Source organism: Salvia splendens, chromosome 7 (assembly GCF_004379255.2).
Source record: "Salvia splendens isolate huo1 chromosome 7, SspV2, whole genome shotgun sequence".
Lineage (NCBI taxonomy): Eukaryota > Viridiplantae > Streptophyta > Magnoliopsida > Lamiales > Lamiaceae > Salvia > Salvia splendens.
In genome coordinates, this window is record NC_056038.1 from 7916901 (window position 1) to 7938571 (window position 21671).

Below are 21671 nucleotides of genomic sequence, written 5' to 3' on the forward strand. Positions count from 1 at the left end.
TTTGGGCGGAGGAACCATCACCTTTGCCAAACACCCCCACACTTTGAGGTATTTGTAGGATGGCTTCCTTCCCTTCCACAACTCATAAGGAGTAACATCTTTTCCTTTGAGAGGGATTTTATTCAAGATATAGTTTGCTGTCAAAACAGCTTCCCCCCCACATGTTATGTGGTAATCCTGAACTGAGTAGCAGTGCATTCATCATCTCTTTTAGAGTTCGATTCTTGCGTTCTGCAACACCATTAGATTGTGGTGAATATGGAGCAGTTGTTTGATGAATTATACCACTTGCGTTGCATAACTCCTCAAACGGGGCTACATATTCGCCTCCTCTATCGCTTCGAATCATTTTGATTTTACAACCAAGTTGATTCTCAACTTCGTTCTTATAATTTTTGAACGCCTCTATTGCTTCATCTTTGCTTCTTAAAAGATAAATGTAGCAATATCTTGTGCAATCATCTATGAAAGTGATAAAGTACTTTTTACCACCTCTAGTTTGCAACATCTTTAAATCACATACATCTGTGTGAATTAATTCAAGGGGTTTTGTGCTTCGTTCAACCGAGTGAAACGGCAACTTAGTCATTTTTGCTTCAAGACAAATTTCACATTTATCTTGGATATCCAATTCATTAGCCTTTAGTAAATCTAAATTTACTAATCTTTTAATGGCTTTTGAATTTACATGTCCTAATCTACAATGCCACAAATTTGAAGACTCAATCAAATAAGAGGAAGTAGATGCTTTATTCTTATTGGCCAATGGCTTCGCAACACTTCGAGTTGCTACACTAAGCTTGAAAAGCCCATCGGTTACATAACCTTTTCCGATGGATTTTCCAAACTTATACAAGACAAACCTATCGGACTCAAATACAAGTTTAAACCCTTTATTAACTAGTATTGATCCTGACACTAGGTTCTTGCGGATGTCCGGGACATGCAGCACATCCTTCAAAGTGATAGTTAGGCCAGACGTCATCATGAGAATCACGTTGCCAACGCCGAGGACTTCTGACGATGCTTGATTCCCCATGTTGATCTTCCTCCCTTCAACAGCAGTGTAGGAGGTAAACTTGCTCCTGTCGGAGCAAACATGAGCAGTAGCGCCGGTGTCGATGTACCAGCCTCCCTTGTTATCAACAAGGTTAACCTCTTCAGTGACCACTGCAATGAGGTCGTTCTCATCCCAGTCCTTGAACTCCTTCTCAACGACGTGGGCTGCCGGCTTCTTCTTCTTGCTGCGGCAGTCTTTGGCAAAGTGGCCCGGTTTGCCACATTTGTAGCAGTCGCCTTCAAACTTCCTTGAAGGCTGCTTTCCCTTCCCTTTGTCATTTGGACGGTTTGGGCGAGGGCGTTTGTTGGAGGGACCGCCCCGTTCCAACAGGTTGGCTTTGGCTTCATTTGGGGTGAAGCCTTTAGCCTTCTGATCACTTTTGCGCACGTCGGCCTCAATGCGCAACTTCACGATCAAGTCTTCAAGGGTCATCTGCTTTCGCTTGTGCTTGAGATAACTCTTGAAGTCCTTCCAACTTAGAGGGAGCTTGTCAATGATCGTGCACCTTAGGAATTTATCGGGCAAGGTCATCCCTTCAGCCACTAATGAGTGGATGATCATTTGGAGCTCTTGGACTTGCTCCATGACGGGTCGAGAGTCGACCATTTTGTAGTCCATAAACTTGGATGCTACAACTTGTTCCGTCCCTGCAGCATTATCTATGCTATACTTCTTTTCTAGGTTTTCCCACATTTGTTTAGATGTGGTTACATTGGAGTATACATTGTACAAACTATCATCTAAAGCACTTAGAATGAAATTTTTACAAAGGTAATCTCCTTTCCTCCAAGCTTCATAATCTGCCATGACTTCGAGCCTAGTCTCTTGGTCGCTTGGTGCGGGCGGCTCGTTCTCCGTGAGGAAGTTGGCGACGCCCAATGTTGTCAAGTAGAACAACATCTTCTGGTACCACCGCTTGAAGTCAGATCCTCCAAACTTTGGTGGCTTCTCGGCAGGTGGCATCATTCTTGGTGCCAAAGGTGCCGCAGTTGGTCCTTGGAAGGAACCAATTCCGTTGCCCCCGAAGGAGCCAACAACTTGGTTGGGCATAGAGCCCCCACCATTCATGTTGGGCATAGAGCCCGCCATGGTCGTACCAGCCCCGAAGGGACTAGCACCCGCATGAGACCCGAAGGCCCCAGCATTCGTGTTGATCCCGAAAGATCCACCAAAGGTGGAACCAGTGGACGCCCCGAAGGGGTTTCCCAAACCCAAGGGACGGTGGGTAAAACGGCTACGTCTCTTCTGATGCAGCACCGCAATCAGCAGAGCTCCGGCGAACGGGATGGAGGAGAGGGCAGAGCTTCGACAGAAAGACAATGCAGGGAGAGGGAGAGAGCTTATGCAGAGAATGCTTGTAGGTGTGTGTCCTAATGCAGTGGTATGGCTAGCCTATTTATAGGCCAACCACCATGCGGGGTCAACCAGCCATTGAAGGCTCATCATGGCAAAAACGTAACCGACGTCGGTTACAGGCGTGTGCCTCAAGCCACTTGGATTGCTGACTCGGCGGTGGTCCAAAAAGAATAGTTTGGCCCAAGCACCAAGCACCAAGCCCAAAGACCAATTGCCAAGATCCAAGTCCAAGTCCAAGTCCAAGTCCACGTCCAAGATCGAGATCGAGATCGGGCCCGGGCCCGGGCCCGGGCCCGGGCCCGCGACCGCGAGCACGAGCACGGGCTCGGGCTCGGGCGGGCGGGCGGCGGCGGCGGCGCGCGCGTGTGGGCTCTTTCACCCATCTTGGTCCACTATAATTATTAAGTAACATAAAGTCACTTAATTTATACACATTAAAGATGTGTTAATCCTCCAATGTGGGATAATTAACACTAGTTAATTATTCCCTAAGCTCCATCTCCAAGCTTTAATTAAAAGCTAATTATGCCCAACTTTAATCCACTATTTCTCACTCACCGGAAATCGGATTTGAGAAAGTGAATATACTACATTTACCTACGTAAAATGTAGAACGACGCTATGTCATTTAATTTCACAAAATTAAATGTCTCGTCACATTTATTATTTGGTCAAAATCCATTGACCGGGCATATTTAATCCATGATTTTTACATGATGACACTCACTCTGATGGTGAAGGAGATGACCGGAGAGAGCCCAAGAGATAAAGAGAGAGAATTCTAGAGAAGGGAGAGCGTTCTCAGATGAGAAAGAGGAAGCACAAATATATGAGAGCATATGAGTGTGCATGTGAAAGGGGGTGGGGTGATGGTATATCACCCAAGATGATTCCTCAGTAACCACCTCACCCCAGTGGTGGCAATTCAATAGGGTTCTTACTAGAAATGAGCCACTCACTCCCTTAAAATGCCTCATAAGGGGAGGATTATCCACATTTATATAAATTAAGTGAGATCTTTACTAAGTCAATGTGGAACAAGATTTAGACATTTAATTTAACACGCCCCTGCACATGTGGGCCGGAATGACACATCGGACTCCATCACGTGGATAGGCAAGACAAGAGATAAGAATCATCATCGATGTAGGCCGGAATGAACGTTGGACTTCCACTCGTGAGGTAGATAAGAGATAAAGAAAAATCTCGACTACCATATTAGAAATGGACCACTCACCCCCTTAACAAAACCTCATAAGGGGGAAGGATTATCCACACTTATATAGATTACATGAGATCATCACCAAATGAATGTGGAACCAGAGTTACACATTTAACAATTCCATGTTTATCCTGGTTAAATAAAGATGTGCCGATAGTAATGACCACAATATTACACTTGTTGTTTGAAAAATATCGTACTCATATGTATGTAGGAAAGCACGTCACTAAGGTTTTAGAGAAAAACACGTGGTGAGAAAAGTACTTATGCTTGAAAAGGATGAATAGATATTTATATTAAGTGAGCATTCATCGAATAGTTCATTTGGCTAGAGCTTCGATTCTTACTACTTCGATGGAGTTCAACTTATATCAAAAGATGTGAGCTTTGATTCCAAAACACGAACCACCGTTTAATCTGTAGTTATTAAGAATACACATGATAATTATACACATTTTAATTAGATCATTTGTAGTCATAAAATACCAAAACAGATAAATTATCTATCCTATCAAACTGTTCTTAATATAAGTTAATACTCCCTCCGTCAGTGAATAGGAGTTCTGTTTTTCCATTTTTATCCGTCAGTGAATAGGAGTTCTGTTTTTCCATTTTTATCCGTCCGTGAATAAGAGTCTCGGTTCATTATTATTTTAAATGGTAAAAAAACCCCACATTCTATTAACTCAGTCTACTCACACGAGTATCATTTAAAATTATATACAAGTGATATCTTCAAAGGTATAGGCTTCATGAGAATAAGGGATAGAGAGAAACGTGATAGATTGTTGTTATGTGCATTAACTTCTTGTTTATTTCACTATGAGTCTCTCTTTAAATAGAGTATTAGAGGTCTGCTATACATGGTAAGACTTGGGGAGGGGAATAGAATCAATTTACAATTAATACAAAAATAATCTATCTTGGACTTGGTGGTGATTTGATCTTGAGTTCTGATTTGATTTTCCTTTTCTAACATGATACTCATATACCACTAATTTTTTTCCACTAATTTTTCTTAACTTTTCTTAAAACTTGTGTTATAAAGAGATGAGACTCCTATTCGCAGATGGAGAGAGTATATACCTATTGTTTTTCAATGAAGTTGATCATTATTTAATTACTAAGTACAACAATTGAATTAAAGTAATGCTTTCAGAAAACAGAAAAAAAATATGGAGTACTACTAATTAAAGGTTTGTCATGTAAAAATAGAAATGATTTTTCAAATGAAAAGAAATTAAACTACAAAAATAGTGCTAGTATTATACTCCTCATTTGTTGGTTCTATTGTACTATATGCTCGAACGCCCTTAATTACAAGAAAAAGTGAAGGAAATATGTGCATTAATAGTACTCCCTTCGTCTCAAGACCAGTGAGGCAAAATTTTTCAGCACGAGATATAAGAAAATGAAATTTTATTAGTAAAGTGGAAAGTGAATAAAGTAAGAGAGTTAATAAAGTAGAGAGAAAAAATAAGAGAGAGAATGCCAAAAAAAATTACTCATTTATCTTAGGACGTCCCAAAAAGGAACGTGAGTCGCTTGGACAGAGTGGGTACTAATCAAAGATGTGGAATTAATCGTGGACAGATGGTGGAGTTATAGCCATGAATATGAAAAGAAATTGAAAAGAAATGATGTACTCGTATTACAGAAAAACGAAAATAGGTTACTGTTTTCATGACTAAACAAGAAGTAATTAGTGAGCCTCATCATGATAAGAGAAGATCATAAATATGGTTGGTCGTGTCCGGTTGTTAGTGGGTAGTGATAATTTGTTAAGGACAGGGCGGCTCCATGGTCGGTCGTCCTACATGGGCAAAATTTATCGTCATTTTACATCTTTGCACCATGAGGGATCGTTAGTTATGTAGTACTCCTTACTAATTAGTTAGTCACTTATTAAGCTAATTAAGTTATTTGGGCTCCAATAAAACTAAATCAAACTTATAAATTGAACATAAATTGAACCAAAGTTAGGGAGGCAATCTCAGAACATATAACTCACAACAAAGGCTAAAAACTCAATTAAATTCAGATTTGAAACAAGTACAACCAATTAAAAATTGACCAAGAATTAAATGTTGTTAATTGCGTATGACGGCTTGCAACGACCGACCAAAAACCAACCATAAGGATATGGCGGATCGACATAAGACGACATTAATCAAATAGTAGATTTTTAAAAATTAAGAGTAGAGTTTTCAAATTAAATTTACTATGGAGCAATATTATAATATGATATTTACACATTTAAGGTTATCAAAATTCATAATAACTTATTCATTAATTATTTAAATATTTATTTTTAAAGATAGTAAAAATGAACTAGCACAAAATTAGAAGTACGCATGCCAGATCCATAGCCGGTAGTCAGCGACGGCCTCGAGTATAACGTTGGGGTGGGTGCCTTTGTGGCCGTTCGTGTACGACCCCCTCCATGCCACCGGGCAATTCTTCTGTTGTCAGTGCATGTAGTCGACGCTGCCAAGCATCCCGGGGAAGCCATGCACTTGTTCGTGAAGGTGGAGCAGGAACTGGCAATCTGTAGTGCTTGGATTCCGGAGAAATTCGTCGGTGAAGGCTGTCCGGACGCCTTTGTAGAATTGGAGCAAGCACATTCTCCCAATGCTGTCTCCAATGTGGAGGTATTCGTCGAACACATCCGCCCTTTGGCCAGTCGCAAGCTGACGGATTGCTGCAGTACATTTCTGCAACGTCGTGTGGCTGGGACGGCCGACGGCGTCGAACCTTTCTTGGAAGAAATCTTCCCGGCCCGCCAATGTATTTGCGATGCGGAGAAATAGCGGTCGCCACATGCGGAAACGGCGACGGAAGTAGGTATCTCCCCACACCGGATTATCGCAGAAGTAGTCGCAGACTAACCTTGCGGCGGCTTCCTCCTGGTTACGATGGATGTAAGTCCAGGAGCGTCTTTGGAGCGGCGCGGCTTCCTCCGCTTCCCAACGTCGATCTTCTTCAAGTGATTCTTCCATTATTTGACGCATTTGCTCATATGGATCCATGAGATCGATTAAATTTGGGGGAAGAATAAAAGAGAGATGATTTGAGATGAAAATTGGAGAGGAAATGAAGACGATTTGGGAAGAATAGATGTATAGTTGTGTGTGAAATGAGGATGAATTAGGAGTATTTATAGGGTAAAAAAATAAAAAAAATTTGGAAAGGGCTATAAAAAATGGTAACATTACCGTTTTCACAATTAAAATTTTTTTATTTCGATTTAAAAAAAAATGAATTATTGCGTCAGCGAGACGAATCCCACTCGCGGGCAGGCGAGTGGGCGTCACGCATCACCTGGGAGCTCGCCACGTCGCCTCGACGCGTGGCGAGACGTCATGATACGAGCATATTCCTAAATTATCTCCATATCTATTATTCATTTAGCATTGATTTATCTTATCTTTTCCATAGTTAGTTATTGATTCTCCATATCTTTTGCTTAGGATATTATTATATTTGATTTACTAGATTTTGGTAGGATATTATTGTATCCCCACATATTATAAATATGTGTAGGAGACCTTCATATTATTCATTCGAGAAATATCGAATCAATATATCTTTTATCGTTCTTTTATCTTTTTGTACTTTATTTTTCCGCAAGTTCATCTCGTCAAACCCTAATTGACCGAGAACCCTAGGCTGCTCGACGGGAGGATCCCGCGAACGAACCTAACTCTTCTTCGGTGACTTCGCGCTGCCGGAACCGATACGAGTACACGACCTCCACCAGACCCTACAACCAGTGTCATGTACACGGAGCCGGTATTGTGTCCCCTGTTGGGATTTACGCACACAAGGCTTTCACACACTCAATAAGATCACACACACACTCACTGTTGTATGAGATCACACAATGCAGAAAACACACACACTCACACTTTGAGTATTGAAGATGATAATCTTGGAGAGAAAACTGGAAAACTCTTTATTGATTAAACTCTACTCTAAACTACATACACGGTGAGCTATTTAAAGCTCCATAATCACGTAGCAACTGCTACTAACTAACTACAAGAAGAATCAAAAAAGCAAGAAGAATAACCGCTACATCTCAGCTAACTAACTGCTGCTCCAACGGCTAGTTCGGCTAGGTTGCTTCTACCTTCTCGGTTCAAGACCGAACTCCTTCTTCGGCTCAATACCGAACTCCTTCTCGGCTTACAACCGAACTCTTCCTTCTCGGCTCATTCCAGCTCAACGCCGAGCTTCCTTACCGAGCTTCCATACCGAGCTTCCATACCGAGCTTCTTTACCGCTGAGCTTACCGACTTCTGCCTTCTTCTTCTTCTCGGCTAGTTCCAGGCTAGTTCCAGCTCGGTAAGCCGAGCTTACCGAACTCCTTTCTAGCCGAGCTTCTTCCAACTGAAATGAGCACTCCATTATTACAATTCTCCACCTGAGGGCTCATCTCAGTTCTTGCACAAACATTGATCCATTTCTTGCAATGATCAAACTTGTCTCTACCTAGAGACTTTGTTAGCATGTCAGCCGGATTGTGCAAGGTGTTAATCTTAATCACCTTCACTCTCCCCTTTTCAATCTCATCTCTAATGAAATGCAACTTTATGTCTATGTGCTTGCTCCTTTCATGAAAACCCGGATGTTTAGCCAAGCACATAGCTGAGCTGCTGTCACAATGAATCACCATTGTCTTTTGGTCAAAACCAAAGTCAGAAATCACTCCCTGAATCCAAAAACTCTCCTGTACAGCTGCAGTGAGAGCTATATACTCTGATTCTGTTGTTGAGAGAGCAACAACACTTTGCAACCCTGACTTCCAGCTGATTACAGTTCCAAACATGGTGAAAAGATAACCTGTTTGGGACTTTCTGTTGTCCAGGTTTGCAGCATAGTCTGCATCATAATAGCCCTGCACAACCTCCTCAGATTCACCTTCCCAGCCATTGAACACAATCCCCCAGTCCTTAGTTGACTTCATGTACCTCAATATCCACTTAAGAGCATTCCAATGCTCCTTCCCCGGGTCTGCCATGTATCTGCTAGTCACTGAGATAGCATGAGCCAAATCTGGTCTTGTACAAATCATAGTGTACATAACACTTCCAACCACACTAGCATAAGGGATAGCCTCCATCTCACCAGCCTCTTGCTTAGTTTTAGGGGCTTGTTCCTTTGATAGCTTAAAACTCTGGGACAGAGGAGTTGATGCAGCTTTTGCATTTTCCATTTTGAATCTCTGCAAAACTTTCTCAATATAGTCAGCTTGCAGCATCCACAGCTTCTTGCAGCCTCTATCTCTCTGAATATGTATGCCTAGGATCTTCCTTGACTCTCCTAGATCCTTCATTTCAAAGCTTGACTTCAGATCTTGTTTAACTTTCTGAATTTCTGTCATAGAAGGCCCTGCAAGTAGCATATCATCCACATAGAGTAATAGGTAGGCAATGGGAGTCTTGCCTGCCTTCTTGATGTAGATGCAATCATCATATTCTGACTTGGAGAAGCCAATCTTCTTCATCTGTGCATCAAACTTCTTATTCCACTGTCTAGGACTTTGCTTAAGTCCATAAAGACTTTTCTGTAACAGGCACACCTTGCCTTCTTCTCCAATCTTCACATAGCCCTCTGGCTGTTCCATGAAGATAGTTTCCTCTAGATCTCCATTGAGGAAGGCTGTCTTCACATCAAGCTGTTGTAGCTCCCAGTCAAGCTGATTCACCACAGCCAATAGAATCCTAATCGAAGTGTGCTTCACAACAGGTGCAAACACTTCATTGAAATCGATTCCCTCCTGCTGTGTGAAGCCTCTAGCCACCAGCCTTGCCTTGAACCTGATTCTGTCTTTATCAGTGGTTTCTACCTTCTTTTTAAACAACCACTTGCAACTGATCAGCTTCCTCTCCTTTCCATCTGTATTCAGCTTGGATTTGTCCACCAAAATCCATGTTTTGTTCTTGAGTAAAGACTCTATTTCCTCATTCATGGCTTCAATCCATCTTTCTCTATCTTTACTCTGCATAGCTTCTTTATATGTGAGTGGATCTGCACCATCAATACCTTCAGCTGCACACAGAGCATAATACACAACATCAGAGAACTTTGTTGGTGGCCTTGTTTCTCTTCTAACTCTGTCCCTTGCAAGCTGATAGTCCCTGATAGAGTCTGATATAGACTCACCAGCCTGGTTGCCCTGAGTTGGAGCCTCTTCTTTATCTGAATCAGACTCACTCCCCGAGTCAATGACTCCACCTGCTCCTAGGCCAACCCCCACAGGCTCCACCTTGAAGAAATCACCCTCATCTTCATTGGAGTCCGGCTTATCTTTCAGGAATGGCATCTGATCCTCCAAGAACACCACATCCCTACTCACCAAGACCTTCTGCTTACCGGGCTCAATACACCAGAGCCTATACCCCTTAACACCTCTCTGATACCCCAGCAAGATACATTTCAGAGCCCTAGCTTCAAGCTTACTTTGCCTAGCATGAGCATAGGCTGCACACCCAAACACCTTGTATTTTGAGTAGTCACTGTGAGCTCCATACCACATGTAATCAGGAGTTTCAGATTTCAGGGCAGTAGATGGGCATTTATTGATGAGATAGGCTGCTGTATACACAGCCTCACCCCAGAATCTGCTGCTCAAACCAGACCCAAGAAGTAGGCACCTCACCCTCTCTAGGATTGTCCTATTCATCCTCTCCACAACACCATTTTGCTGAGGATTACCAGGAACAGTCCGGTGCCTCTTCATACCCTTCTCTTTACAAAACAGATCAAACTCAGCAGACAAGAACTCTAGGCCATTGTCTGTCCTTAAGCATTTAACACTTCTACCCTTCTCTAGCTCAACCTCCTTACACCATATCTTGAACTTTGTGAGTGTTTCAGATTTTTCTTTAAGAATATATACCCACAACTTCCTTGTATAGTCATCAATGATAGCTAGATAATACTTTCCTCCACCAATTGAACACACCGGTGAAGGCCCCCAAAGATCACTATGTATGTAGTCTAAAGGGGCTGTAGAAGAGTGAATACCTGTAGGATAGGGTGCCTTCTTAGCCTTTCCAAGTATACATTGCTCACAGGGGTCCATCTTGTTGAAATCTCCAGAGATCAGACCCTTCTTGATGAGTTCTTTCAAGCTTCCTTCGGCTGGGTGGCCCAATCTCTTGTGCCATAGCATTATGGAATCATCTGACACTGCATTGCTTTCTCCATCAACAGCCCTAGCCTTCAGATAATAGAGAATATGCTCTCTGTCAGCCTCCATCATCACTGCATCTCCAGATTTCACAAACAATTTTCCTTGACTCATCAATATGGTGAACCCTTTCTGTTCCAGCATTCCCAATGAGATGAGGTTCCTCTTTACTTCTGGAATATACCTCACCCCAGTTAGGATCTTTATAGAGCCATCTTGTAGGCTTAGCTTTACCTTCCCTATTCCTTTGATCTGACAAATGTGGTTATTACCAAGAACAACCGTACCCGATGCTTCTTGAAGATCATGAAACCAGCTTCTATTGGGGCACATATGGAAGCTGCACCCCGAATCCATAATCCACCTATGACTGACCCCACTATCACTGATATTCATGAGTTGAGCCGGGGGATCAGCACTCTCCACACAATCAGATTGATTGTGTCCCTCTGAGGCCATCTTTCTCTTCCATGCATGACAATCTTTCTTCAAATGTCCAGGTTTCTTGCACCAATAGCAAGCTCTGGTTTCCTTCTGAGCATCTGAACTTGAGGGTTTAGGGCCCTCAAACTTCTTCTTGAAGTTCTGCTTCTTGAACTTCTTCACATTCAAGGCCTCTGCAGCTTGAACATTGGAGCTTGCAGAGCCTCTGTTGGCTGTCTTCTGGAGTTCTTTGGCCATCAAGGCTGAATAGACTTCTGCATAGGTGATAGGTTTATCTCTTCCATAGATAATTGCATCACTTAGCTGGTCATACGAGCTAGGTAAGGCATTCAATGTGAGAATGGCCTTATCCTCATCTGAGATCTTGACATCAACAGATCCCAGGTCATCAATGATCTTGTTGAACTCCTCTAGCTGCTCAATGATGGACCTATCTCCAGAAAAACTATAGGCATACAGCCTCTTCTTGAGATACAGCCGGTTAGCCAAGGATTTGGCCAAGTAAACTTCATCTAACTTGTCCAAGATCTCCACCGCAGTCTTGGCTTCTTGAACTTCCCTCAAGACCTTATCTCCAAGGCACAGAATCACTGCAGAATGTGCCTTGAGCTGCATCTCCTCCATCTTTGCCTGAGCTTTTTCATCAAGCACTGGAGCCTTTCCTTTCTCATCTGGTTTTGCAAGAACTGCCGCCAAGCCTTGTTGAATTAAAACCGCCTTCATCTTCATCTTCCACAGGCCATAATCATTCTTGCCTGTGAACTTCTCTGCATCAAGCCTTGCTGCCATCTCTGAAACCGTTTGATCCTCTGCAAATCAGCTTCAATATCCCTTTCCCACAGACGGCGCCACTTGTTGGGATTTACGCACACAAGGCTTTCACACACTCAATAAGATCACACACACACTCACTGTTGTATGAGATCACACAATGCAGAAAACACACACACTCACACTTTGAGTATTGAAGATGATAATCTTGGAGAGAAAACTGGAAAACTCTTTATTGATTAAACTCTACTCTAAACTACATACACGGTGAGCTATTTAAAGCTCCATAATCACGTAGCAACTGCTACTAACTAACTACAAGAAGAATCAAAAAAGCAAGAAGAATAACCGCTACATCTCAGCTAACTAACTGCTGCTCCAACGGCTAGTTCGGCTAGGTTGCTTCTACCTTCTCGGTTCAAGACCGAACTCCTTCTTCGGCTCAATACCGAACTCCTTCTCGGCTTACAACCGAACTCTTCCTTCTCGGCTCATTCCAGCTCAACGCCGAGCTTCCTTACCGAGCTTCCATACCGAGCTTCCATACCGAGCTTCTTTACCGCTGAGCTTACCGACTTCTGCCTTCTTCTTCTTCTCGGCTAGTTCCAGGCTAGTTCCAGCTCGGTAAGCCGAGCTTACCGAACTCCTTTCTAGCCGAGCTTCTTCCAACTGAAATGAGCACTCCATTATTACATCCCCTACCACAGATGACCGCCGCCGCCCCAGCTGATCTCCATCACGATCCATCTAGAAGCTCACTGCCTGTTGTCGTTGCTATCCCGCCTCCACCAGCCACAATATCTCTGTCGTGCGACTCCAATTTCGGGTATGGCTCGATGGAATTAATTGTCGTTGATAATGATGAAGAGGAAAAAAATGTTATTCATTCTAGTGTTGATGTTAGTGGACCAATTTATGGTAGTAAAGATGGCATAGATGATCCATGTAATGTTGTTTTTACTTGCCGAGAAGCTATACATGTGGTGGAGCATAACAGGTTGGATATTACAATGTTGAGCAACAAGATTGATTCTTTTTTGTTGAAAGAGGACGAAGATGGTTCCATTGAGGATATGAAGAAGGTAATTGCCTGTGTATACGCGGTTTAGCATGTTGGTAATGTTACAAGTATTAATCATCGATCAACTTTCCTCGACGCTGATGCACGGTTGATTCCTCCGTGCAATGACGTGCAATGTTTGGGCATGCATGGATGCGTTGACAAGCTCCCTAGTCACACGCACTATCTTTGGGCGAGGCATAAATCCAGTCAGCTAATGGATGACTTCTCAAATCTCGGCGGTACAAGAAGCATGAGAATAATATTGAAGACGGCAAGAGTACTTGTATCCCTTCTTACAAATGTTGCTCACCAACGAATTCATGGAGGATGTTCTCATGAGGGGAATGCATGAGAGAAGTATTTTGTTGATATTTTGCTTGATGTGCCGGGAAATGAGAGAGTTCGTGGGCGTATGTATACATTTGATCCAGGTGGGGATACCTCGCCAAAGCTTTTGTTCGCCACACTCTTCGTTTTGTCGTGGTTTCCACCTTGAGGACAAGGTGAATTTTAACCGTGGGGGAGTTGATACGAGTATATCTACAAGATATTCTCATATCTCTATTATTTTATATATTATTGATTTAGCATATATTTCCTATTTCTTGATCACTAAGTTAGGTTATTAGGGAGTACTATAAATAGGAGCATTTGTTATCTTTTGAATCATTCATTGAAGAAATACAATTTATCTTTTTTATTCGTCTTTTACTTTTAGTTATTTACTTTCACTGCAAATTCATCTCGTCAAACCCTAATTGGCCGAGAAATCTAGGCTGCTCAACGGGGAGACCCCGCGAACGAACCTAACCCTTCTCCGGCGACTTCGCGCTGCCGGAACTGATACGAGTACCCTCGTATCACGTCACGCGATTGGTTACTGCGGGACGGGTTGCGGGACGTGCTGGGGACGGGCTGGTGACGGGACGAGACGCTGCAACGCGTCCCGTCCCGGTTCCGTCACTGCGGAACGAAACACGGGCCCACCGCGTAACGCGTTGCGGGTGGCCTAACCATCTCATTTAAGTGATTAGATAACTGGTACAGCCAAGCTAATAATTAAATTAAATTATTTTATTAATCATGTCTCATCAGTATATAACCCAAAATTGATCACAGGCCATTAATTGAATATATATTTATAAAATTCGTGTATCTTTAAAAATTCATATTTTAAAGAAATATACAGAGTAATTAATAAAATTAATAATATCGTGGCCCAAGACACAATAATAACGAAAAATCATAGTAATATACGACTACATGCATGAAGTTGTAGGAAAACCTTTTTTTTAAACATGACTATCTTCTGGCAAAAATCAGTCACACACACGGTACATTACTCCTAATTAAGCTGAGATCATGACACAACATTACCATTTTAAATTATAAGAGCATGCGCAGCGGTGGCGTCCGTCGCCACCGCCGTCCGCGCCGTTGGCACGGACGCCATCCACCGCCGCTGGCACGGCGCTGCTCGATGTATCGAGCACGTCCGTGCCAGCGGACGCACACGTGGCGGCATGGGATTGGGCAACGGCGCGGCCGTTGCATTCAATTTTTTTTAAAAAAAAATCGGTATTTAATTATAAATAATGCTAAAAAATAAAAAAAATATTTTCCAAATCCCAAAAATATGACCGTTTTTTTCCTGTTTTTTTGCTGATTTTTTTTATTTTTTTTATTTTTTTTCTCAAAATCATCTATAAATACACACATTCATCACTCATTTATCACATCAATTCATCTCTCATTCATCTCTCATTCATAATTCTTATACAAACTATCAACACACAATGCGCGATACTCGAATCCACAATCAACTACAAGAAGACCTAATCAACCACATGTGGGCGAAATTCGGCAACGAGTAGTGGTTTTTTTAATTTTTAGGATTTTAATTATGTAATTTTTAATTTTTAGGATTTTAATTATGTAATTTTTCATTTTTAGGATTTTAATTATGTAATGTTTAATTTTATTTGTCATTTGTAATATTTATTGTGGTTTTTAAATGAATTTTAATATTATGGAAATGTTATTGTTTAATTGAATTTTAAATTAATTGTGCTCGTCCTTGCGGAAGAGCACAGTTGTGGGTGTTGTGCTCTTGCCAGAGAGCAGGCATGAATAGTACCGCCCGGGCCCACAACCGTGCCGCTGGCAAGAGCACGGTTGTGGATGCTCTAATAGCTGATTATACATATACTTCCAGCTATGACTATCAATATAAAATCTATTTGTACACATATATATAATTCAACGAATTCAACTGCGAAATTATTTATTAGGCGAATTTGTGTCATATAATTGATAATTTGATAATGTGCTCACTATTTTTTTTTCTCTTATATTTATTTACTTTGTGCAACCATTATTTGATTATAATAGAGCATAAATTTTGATCAAATCGACATTTCACACATAATCACATATTAAGTATGATTTCCTTTTTCATTTAGAAAACGTTAGCAACGTTATACATTAATTTCATTTATATCAATAGTTGTTTCTTGGAAGACCTAGATAACCGTTGACACAATTTTAAAATTTCGATACTTTATCTTCCACGGAAAATACGTGTATATTAATTATTTTTATATATATTAAAGCAAATTATAACAGCATACAGAGGCTTTGATGACGAAGAATGTGGGCCGGAAAAGCAAAGAAATATTGATGCCGATTCTTGTGGGCCGTGCAAGCGAAGAAAAACCCACAATTTACCTGTAATTGTCGCCTTCTAATTTCTCCTTAATCATACCCCCTCCCTGTCCCCCAAAGATTGTCTCACTTTGACCGGACGCAGATTTTAAGAAATGTAATGAAAAGTGAATTGAAAAAGTTAATGGAATATTAGTCCTACTTTTATTATATTAGTTTTATAATAAAATGTGAGTAGAAATGAGTTAGTGGAATATGGAGTCCACTATAAAAAATGTTAAAAAGTGAAATGTGACAAACTATTTGGCACGGATGAAAATGGAAGAATGAGACAATCTTTGTGGGATGGGTGGAGTATTTAATTACTCAAATGAGACAATATTTGTGGGATGGATGGAATATTTAATTACTCAAATAATTTCTCGAGGAAAGCTAATTAATCAAATTATAAATTACTTATAAAACTATCCCTCCATAAATACTCACTTCACACCACCACCTTCTCCATCTTCATTCTCATTTTCATTTTCATTTTCATTTTTCTCACACACACACTCAACAGTCAACAGCCATGACCAAGAACGTTGAACACGCGGCGCCGGAGTTCTCCGCCAAGGACTGCCACGATCCGCCGCCGGCGCCGCTCGTCGACTTCAACGAGCTCACCAAATGGTCCTTCTACAGAGCGGTGATCGCCGAGTTCATCGCCACACTCCTCTTCCTCTACGTCACCATTCTCACCGTTATCTGCTCAGACCGACACCCTGGCCAGCGGCGACCAATGCAGCGGCGTCGGGATCCTCGGAATCGCCTGGGCGTTCGGCGGCATGATCTTCATCCTCGTCTACTGCACCGCCGGCATCTCCGGTAAGTCCAATTGCAAAATTAAAACCTCGAATCGACTCATCGGATTTGCAATTGACGCAATTGGCGGATTGTATTTGTAGGAGGGCACATTAATCCGGCGGTGACGTTGGGGCTGTTTTTGGCGCGGAAGGTGTCGCTGGTTAGGGCGGTTATGTACATGGTGGCGCAGAGTTTGGGGGCGATCTGCGGCGTAGGGTTGGTGAAGGCCTTCCAGAAATCCTACTTCAACAGATACGGCGGCGGCGCAAACCAGCTCGCCGAAGGCTACAACACGGGCGTCGGCTTAAGCGCTGAGATTATCGGCACCTTCGTTTTGGTCTACACTGTTTTCTCAGCCACTGATCCCAAGAGAAGTGCACGAGACTCCCATGTTCCCGTAAGCATACAATAATTTGCCATGCACTCACACCACTCTACAAAAGAGATACTAAGAGTGTCCACTATAAGGCCGACGTCCCCAATAGCCCCGCCCCTTTTTTGTTCATAACCCTAAATTTTTTGTTCGCGCAAAAAAAAAATTCGACACTATAGGCGGACACTTCCAATAGCCCCGAAATTTTATAACCAATTTTCATTTTAATTTTTTCCTTTAGTTTTAAATCATCGAAATTTAAATAATTATAAAACGAGGCAATTGAGATCGGATATTCGTTGTATTTGAAACGGTAAAATTATACAACGAACATTTAAAACAAAATACAAATAAAAACGCCGCCACCGTCTAATCGGTGGCGGAGTCTGATTCCTCCTCTTCTTCTCCGTCTCCCTCGCTGCCGCCGGCCGCCCCTGCCCCAAGAGCCTCATCAGCCAAGCGTAGACGGCGCTGCATCCGACGTATGAGTATCAAGTATATATCCTTGATGAACGGGTCGGTTGCGGCCTCGTATTTGCTGCACACTTCAAGCAGTTGCTGCATCAACTGCACATCTAGGTTCTCCCTCAAGAGCTCGCTGGCAACAGCGACCCTGGGCGGCGGTATAGGGGCGGGCTGCGGGGTGCGCGATCCAGACGTGGCCGACGATCGGCGGGAGGAAATTCTAGCTTCTCCAGCGCGTCGGATAGAGACCTGTTGTCCCGGAGGGCGTGCGCGCCTAGAGTGTGTAGCGGAGGGCTCTTCCGCTTGCTCGTCGTTCAGGTCGAATGATTGCGAGCCGTTGCCGCTGCTGTAGTCCCCAGCAATGTTGTGTCTAGTACGCTTCGGCCCAGGAGCTCCAGCCTGCTCTTGCGCACAGATGGCCTTGAATTTCGGACAGTGCTCGAGAACTTGATACTCATCCCACATTGTGAACTTGGGCCAACCATCCTTGTTGTATTGGCCCATGGACAATGCCTTCACGTTGGCTTCGCTTCGGCCACTCTCAGCATTGAGCAGGTTGTTCTGGTATATGCCCGCGAACCGCTTGGTGGCCGGCAGAATCCTAGACCACTTTTTGCGGAGCTGTTCTCCGTCACGCGGTCTGGCTCCTGGGGGTTTGAACTCGTTGTATGCCAACCGGACGCGCTTCCAAAAGCTACCCTTGATCTGATCGATGCCCACTATGGGGTTCGATATGACGGCATCCCACGCCCTCGCCACAGAAATGGACTCCGCTTTGGTGTAGTGGACACCCCGTTTGTAGCTGGCATCTGGCGCCGCTGCCTCGCTGCCCTCGCCGCCACCACTGCCGACGCGGCTGACCGAGCCGCCGCCGCCGCCGCCGCTGCCCAAGCCGCCTCCGCTGCCACCGCGACTGCCTTTTCCACCGCCGCCATGGTATCCAGTGCGTCTTGATCTGCTTCGGTGAAAGGAGATTGACTGGATTGGAAAGGGGTCTCCGGACGCGGCTGGTTAAGCGCGTCGAGGTTGGGTCTATAATCTCCAAACGCAGAGCGACTCAGATTCCGCTGAAAAGGTTGGGGCGTGGGAAAAGACCTCCACGGCTGAGATGGAGGAGGAGTTGGACTCGTTGCCCACGGCGGGGGAGATTGAATCCAACTTCATGGCTGGGACGGAGAGCCGCCATATCTTGACGGTTGAGAATGATAGCCGCCATATCCCGACGGCTGTGAAGGATAGCCACCATATCCCGACAGCTATGAAGGATTGCCGCCATATCACGATTCGTGCGAGCCGGGTGATTCGTCGTCTCCACCGTGCATTTTTAGAGAGTGAAAATGTAGATAGTGAATGAATGAGGAGTGTATGAAAAGGTTGTAAAATGAGTAGTGGAGGAGTGATATTTATAGGGTTAATTTTAGAAAATAATAAAAAATCTCAAGGGGGCGCCCGGCACGCCTATAGGCACGGCGATGGCCGACCGGCGCGTCCTCGCACATTTCTCGCCGAATGCCCATCCGCCTCGTTTTTTTCGTCCGCCGCGGGGCGGACGTCCCACGCACTTTAGGCCACCCCGCCGGGGCTATAGCCGCGCTGGTATTATAGTGGACACTCTAAGAGTGTCTACTATAAGGCGGACAACTCCAATAGCCCCGCCCCCTTTTTTGTCCACAGCCCCAGTTTTTTTGTCCGCGCCCAAAAAGAAGGTTTCCGCCACTATAGGCGGACAATTCCAATAGCCCCAATTTTTTTTCGTTTATTTTAATTCAATTATAATTAAAATTATCGGACTATACGTAATTACAAAAAACGGCTATAAGTGAAGAAATTAAAATTAAACACTACATTTTCGTCGTATTAAAGTACTGGAAAAATTATACAACAAAATATTAATCTATTGAACATCACGATGGTGTTCACACTGCGCCGTCACCTCCCCTACGTGCCCAAACTTCTTCAATCAAATCGGCCTGGAGTGCGGTATGTGCTGTGCTCCTGCGCATATCAGTGAAACGTTGGATCAAATATTCATTGCTATGTGGTACGCCCATCTGGATCGGCCTCCGCGATCTCCGCCGCGGGCCGCATCCTTCGCGTCGGCGTCATTCTGCACCTCTTGAATCAGAGAATTCCACGCCTCGTTCCACAAATCGTCCATTTTAAATACCAATTGAATCGACAAATTTTAGTGAGAGAAAGTATGAGTGAAGAATTGGAATGGTGTAAAAATAATGAGTGAAATGAGGTGTATTTATAGGTAAATTAAATTGAATTTAAAAAATAAATAAAAAATAAAAATTCGTCTGCCCAAACCACCCCACTATAGACCGCCCCGCCTTCGCCCCCGTCGGGACGGCCGGCGCGCCTATACTATAGTGGACACTCTAAGTGGATTGCAAAATTGAATAATCTTGAGAAAAAATTGAAATTTTATGATTTAATATTTCAATTTCAAAGTTATACAAGACTTGGCGAGAATTTGACCAAAATTTATGATTTAAATGATTATTATCTTAAATTTATTAAAACTGAATTTAGGTGTTGGCGCCACTTCCGATTGGATTTGCGGTGTTCATGGTTCACCTGGCCACCATCCCCATCACCAGAACTGGCATCAACCCTGCCCGGAGTTTTGGTGCTGCCGTCATCTACAACCAAGAAAAAGTCTGGGATGACCAGGTAATTAATTCATTTCACATTTATTTAAAATGAGTGCATATATACTAGAGTAACTAATTTTACTAAGAGTATAGGTCAAGTACAAACATATGTAGTTTGCAATTTTGTATAATAATTTTTCTAAATACAGTGGATTTTCTGGTTGGACCATTCATCGGAGCCGCCATTGCTGCGTTCTACCACCAATTCATATTGAGGGCAGGAGCCATTAAAGCTCTGGGATCTTTCAGAAGCAATGCCTGAGAAATATATTGATTGGAGTATAATTATCTGTGGAGAAAATTACAGTCACATTGTAAATATCCATTTCTGCTGTCCTTTTTTAATACACATTTGATCCATTGTAATTTCTTTGGCTTCCTTGTATCAAAGATTTGTTGTTGTATTTTCTCCTTTTGATCACTAATAAATATCTCTGTTATCTTTAAACAAGAAATTCCTTTTAAAGTTATTGTCTAATTGTCTTGCCATCTTTCAATCTTCAGTTTCCCATTTCCTTTGGTGTAAATCTTTAATTTCCAAGAAATGCAAATAATGATAAACCAATTCGCGCGGTTGACATACATATATGCTTAATTTGATAATTTGGAAAGATTATAATCATCATTAATTAAATACGGAGCTTTATAAGATGCTCACCAATTACCCAAGTTACTATATCCAATAATTACACATTTAAATATATATAAATGACCACATTGATATTTCTAGATAAAGAGTGACACATTTTTCGTACAATGTAAGGCGCTGTAACCAAATTAAAGTAAGATCTACTGTGAAGATATGTTTTGTGTCATTGTATGATTAAGAGTATCCATTCTCGGCGCTGGCCGGTCCGCTCGCCGAACCATTGCAGCAGGCGAGCGCCAAATTGGCGAGAAAAACGGCGAGCACACGCCGATTCTCGCGCGCTGGCCGATGCGCTCGCCTATCGGCTGGCCGCCATTGCAGGCTCCCGATCGGCGAGCGATCGCCCAGCCAATTTTTTATTTTTTTATTTAATTTCGAAACACTATATATACGCGATTTGCACGTCATTTTCATTCGCACCACTTGTTTTAACGAGTTTTCTCTCTATCTTAATTTCTGTACAAGAGCAACAACGCGAAATGGGGCACAACAACGAGTCTACTCCAGTGACGAGCGGATCTCAAACTCCCACGGTACCCGTGGGAAGTGGATGGGATCCGATGGCCGGGTACTACAACACTACAACATGTACCCTTGGCAGCAGATGATGCTCGGGATGGCATCCGAGGGTAGTATGCCGGGATGGCAGGGGATGCAGGGCGGACCGGCGATGCCGGGCGGGCAGGGGGTACCCGGGATGCAGATGATGCCGGGGTGGCAGCCGGGGACGCTAGGGGGGGGGACAATGTCTATCGCCCCAGTTTTGATTTTTTTGACTGCTTCTTCGCACACATCGACCTCATCGGAGACGCAGTTCACTGGGTGTGATACTTTCTCCTTAGAGGAGTTGGGGATAGATCTCGGGGATGCGGACACTCCCGTTCAAATTGGGGGAGTAGG

At 43.1% G+C, this 21671-nt stretch overlaps 1 pseudogene; it reads left to right on the forward strand.

Moving 5' to 3' along the window:
- Positions 1-16303: 16303 nt before the first annotated feature.
- On the forward strand, positions 16304-20479 carry LOC121810981 (annotated as a pseudogene).
- Positions 20480-21671: the final 1192 nt, after the last annotated feature.